This window comes from Eretmochelys imbricata, unplaced genomic scaffold, assembly GCF_965152235.1.
Source record: "Eretmochelys imbricata isolate rEreImb1 unplaced genomic scaffold, rEreImb1.hap1 Scaffold_36, whole genome shotgun sequence".
NCBI lineage: Eukaryota > Metazoa > Chordata > Testudines > Cheloniidae > Eretmochelys > Eretmochelys imbricata.
The window spans coordinates 245,001-250,000 of NW_027554348.1; positions in this window are offsets into that span (position 1 = coordinate 245,001).

Sequence of the window (5,000 nt, forward strand, 5' to 3'; positions counted from 1 at the left end):
GTGGCCGAGCGTCTCGCCATCCGCGGCCGGAGCGAGAGAAGGACCCCAGGCCAGCCTGCGACACCGCGGCCACGGATCGGGCCCCTGGAAGTCGGAAAAAAATTTTCACCGACCCCAAAAGGGGTGCTGGGGGGACTTCCAGACCACGCTCCCGCTAAAAAAAAAAAAAAAAAAAAAACGGAAAAAAGGATCGGGCCCGCCCGAGGCAGGGGAGTCCCCGGGTCAACCCGGAGCCTCTGCCAGAGAAGTCCGCCAGGCCAGCCTGAATCTCCGCGGCCACGGATCGGGCCCCTGGAAGTCTGAAAAAAAATTTCACCGACCCCAAAAGGGGTGCCGGGGGGGCATCCAGACCACTCCCCGGACATAATAAAAAAAAAAAAGAAAAAAACGGAAAAAAGGATCGGGCCCGCCCGAGGCAGGGGAGTCCCCGGGTCAACCCGGAGCCTCTGCCAGAGAAGTCCGCCAGGCCAGCCTGAATCTCCGCGGCCACGGATCGGGCCCCTGGAAGTCTGAAAAAAAATTTCACCGACCCCAAAAGGGGTGCCGGGGGGGCATCCAGACCACTCCCCGGACATAATAAAGAAAAAAACGGAAAAAAGGATCGGGACCACCCGAGGCAGGGGAGTCACCAGGTCAACCCGGAGCCTGCCCCCGCGGGCTGGGGCCGGGCGGACCCCAATGCGCCCCGGTTCCCCTGCCCCGGGCTCGGGGCTTCATTCCCGTCCGGACACCAGGTCAACCCGGAGCCTGCCCCCGCGGGCTGGGGCCGGGCGGACCCCACTGCGCCCGGGTTCCCCTGCCACGGGAAACGGGCTTCATTCCCGTCCGGACACCAGGTCAACCCGGAGCCTGCCCACGCGGGCTGGGGCCGGGCGGACCCCACTGCGCCCGCGGTCCCCTGCCACGGGCTCCGGGCTTCATTCCCGTCCGGACACCAGGTCAACCCGGAGCCTGCCCACGCGGGCTGGGGACGGGCGGACCCCACTGCGCCCGGGTTCCCCTGCCACGGGCTCGGGGCTTCATTCCCGTCCGGACACCAGGTCAACCCGGAGCCTGCCCCCGCGGGCTGGGGACGGGCGGACCCCACTGCGCCCGCTTTCCCCTGCCACGGGCTCCGGGCTTCATTCCCGTCCGGACACCAGGTCAACCCGGAGCCTGCCCCCCCGCGGACAACTCTCCCAGCCCAGCCTGCGACGCCGTGGCCAGGGATCGGACCCCTGGAAGTCTTTAAAAAATTTTTTTCACCGACCCCAAAAGGGGTTCTGGGGGGCATCCAGACCGCTCTCCGGACCCAAAAAGAAAAAAAAAAAAAAACCGGAAAAAAGGATCGGGCCCGCCCGAGGCAGGGGAGTCCCCGGGTCAACCCGGAGCCTCTGCCAGAGAAGTCCCGCCAGCCCAGCCTGAATCTCCGCGGCCACGGATCGGGCCCCTGGAAGTCTGAAAAAAAATTTGACCGACCCCAAAAGGGGTGCCGGGGGGGCACCCAGACCACTCTCCGGACATAATAAAAAAAAAGGAAAAAACCGGAAAAAAGGATCGGGACCACCCGAGGCAGGGGAGTCACCAGGTCAACCCGGAGCCTGCCCCCGCGGGCTGGGGCCGGGCGAACCCCAATGCGCCGCGGTTCCCCTGCCACGGGCTCGGGGCTTCATTCCCGTCCGGACACCAGGTCAACCCGGAGCCTGCCCCCGCGGGCTGGGGACGGGCGGACCCCACTGCGCCCGCTTTCCCCTGCCACGGGCTCCGGGCTTCATTCCCGTCCGGACACCAGGTCAACCCGGAGCCTGCACCGCGCGCTGGTGCCGGACGGACCCCGCACCGCCCGGGTCCCCCTGCACCGGGCTCGGGGCTTCATTCCCGTCCGGACACCAGGTCAACCCGGAGCCTGCCCCCGCGGGCTGGGGACGGGCGGACCCCACTGCGCCCGCTTTCCCCTGCCACGGGCTCCGGGCTTCATTCCCGTCCGGACACCAGGTCAACCCGGAGCCTGCCCCCCCGCGGACAACTCTCCCAGCCCAGCCTGCGACGCCGTGGCAAGGGATCGGACCCCTGGAAGTCTTTAAAAAATTTTTTTCACCGACCCCAAAAGGGGTTCTGGGGGGCATCCAGACCGCTCTCCGGACCCAAAAAGAAAAAAAAAAAAAAACGGAAAAACGGATCGGGCCCGCCCAAGGCAGGGGAGTCCCCGGGTCAACCCGGAGCCTCTGCCAGAGAAGTCCCGCCAGCCCAGCCTGAATCTCCGCGGCCACGGATCGGGCCCCTGGAAGTCTGAATAAAAATTTGACCGACCCCAAAAGGGGTGCCGGGGGGGCACCCAGACCACTCTCCGGACATAATAAAAAAAAAAGAAAAAACCGGAAAAAAGGATCGGGACCACCCGAGGCAGGGGAGTCACCAGGTCAACCCGGAGCCTGCCCCCGCGGGCTGGGGACGGGCGGACCCCACTGCGCCCGGGTTCCCCTGCCACGGGCTCGGGGCTTCATTCCCGTCCGGACACCAGGTCAACCCGGAGCCTGCCCCCGCGGGCTGGGGACGGGCGGACCCCACTGCGCCCGCTTTCCCCTGCCACGGGCTCCGGGCTTCATTCCCGTCCGGACACCAGGTCAACCCGGAGCCTGCACCGCGCGCTGGTGCCGGACGGACCCCGCCCCGCCCGGGTCCCCCTGCACCGGGCTCGGGGCTTCATTCCCGTCCGGACACCAGGTCAACCCGGAGCCTGCCCCCGCGGGCTGGGGCCGGGCGTACACCACTGCGCCCGGGTTCCCCTGCCACGGGCTCCGGGCTTCATTCCCGTCGGGACACCATGTCAACCCGGAGCCTGCCCCCCCGCGGACAACTCTCCCAGCCCAGCCTGCGACGCCGTGGCAAGGGATCGGACCCCTGGAAGTCTTTAAAAAATTTTTTTCACCGACCCCAAAAGGGGTTCTGGGGGGCATCCAGACCAGTCTCCGGACCCAAAAAGAAAAAAAAAAAAAAAAACGGAAAAACGGATCGGGCCCGCCCAAGGCAGGGGAGTCCCCGGGTCAACCCGGAGCCTCTGCCAGAGAAGTCCCGCCAGCCCAGCCTGAATCTCCGCGGCCACGGATCGGGCCCCTGGAAGTCTGAAAATTTTTTTTCTTCGACCCCAAAAGGGGTGCCTGGGGGGCATCCCGACCACTCGCCGGCCCAAAAAAAAAAACGGAAAAAAGGATCGGGCCCACCCGAGGCAGGGGAGTCACCAGGTCAACCCGGAGCCTGCACCGCGGGATGGGGCAGGACGGACACCGCTCCGCCCGGGTCACCCTGCCCCGGGTACGGGGGTTCACTCCCGTCCGGACACCAGGTCAACCCTATACTTTCAACGGGTTTACCTGGTGGCCCGTTCGCTTTTCGGCCACCAGGTCAACCCTATACTTTCAACGGGTTGACCTGGTGGCCCGTTCGCTTTTCGGCCACCAGGTCAACCCTATACTTTCAATGGGTTTACCTGGTGGCCGCTTCGCTTCTCGGCCACCAGGTCAACCCTATACTTTCAATGGGTTTACCTGGTGGCCGGTTCGCTTTTCGGCCACCAGGTCAACCCTATACTTTCAACGGGTTTACCTGGTGGCCGGTTCGCTTTTCGGCCACCAGGTCAACCCTATACTTTCAACGGGTTGACCTGGTGGCCCGTTCGCTTTTCGGCCACCAGGTCAACCCTATACTTTCAATGGGTTTACCTGGTGGCCGCTTCGCTTCTCGGCCACCAGGTCAACCCTATACTTTCAATGGGTTTACCTGGTGGCCGGTTCGCTTTTCGGCCACCAGGTCAACCCTATACTTTCAACGGGTTTACCTGGTGCCCGTTCGCTTTTCGGCCACCAGGTCAACCCTATACTTTCAATGGGTTGACCTGGTGGCCGGTTCGCTTTTCGGCCACCAGGTCAACCCTATACTTTCAACGGGTTTACCTGGTGGCCCGTTCGCTTTTCGGCCACCAGGTCAACCCTATACTTTCAATGGGTTTACCTGGTGGCCGGTTCGCTTTTCGGCCACCAGGTCAACCCTATACTTTCAATGGGTTTACCTGGTGGCCGCTTCGCTTCTCGGCCACCAGGTCAACCCTATACTTTCAATGGGTTTACCTGGTGGCCGGTTCGCTTTTCGGCCACCAGGTCAACCCTATACTTTCAACGGGTTTACCTGGTGGCCGGTTCGCTTTTCGGCCACCAGGTCAACCCTATACTTTCAACGGGTTGACCTGGTGGCCCGTTCGCTTTTCGGCCACCAGGTCAACCCTATACTTTCAATGGGTTTACCTGGTGGCCGCTTCGCTTCTCGGCCACCAGGTCAACCCTATACTTTCAATGGGTTTACCTGGTGGCCGGTTCGCTTTTCGGCCACCAGGTCAACCCTATACTTTCAACGGGTTTACCTGGTGCCCGTTCGCTTTTCGGCCACCAGGTCAACCCTATACTTTCAATGGGTTGACCTGGTGGCCGGTTCGCTTTTCGGCCACCAGGTCAACCCTATACTTTCAACGGGTTTACCTGGTGGCCCGTTCGCTTTTCGGCCACCAGGTCAACCCTATACTTTCAATGGGTTTACCTGGTGGCCGGTTCGCTTTTCGGCCACCAGGTCAACCCTATACTTTCAACGGGTTTACCTGGTGGCCCGTTCGCTTTTCGGCCACCAGGTCAACCCTATACTTTCAATGGGTTTACCTGGTGGCCGGTTCGCTTCTCGGCCACCAGGTCAACCCTATACTTTCAACGGGTTTACCTGGTGGCCCGTTCGCTTTTCGGCCACCAGGTCAACCCTATACTTTCAATGGGTTTACCTGGTGGCCGGTTCGCTTCTCGGCCACCAGGTCAACCCGGTTCCCGCCCCCGAGGGCTGGGGCCGGCGGACCCCGCTCCTTCCCGGGTACCCCTGCCGCGGAGCCCCGGGCTTAATTGTCCTCCGGCCACCAGGTCAACCCGGTTCCTGCCCCCGCGGGCTGGGGCCGGCGGACCCCGCTCCGTCCCGGGTGCCCCAGCCCC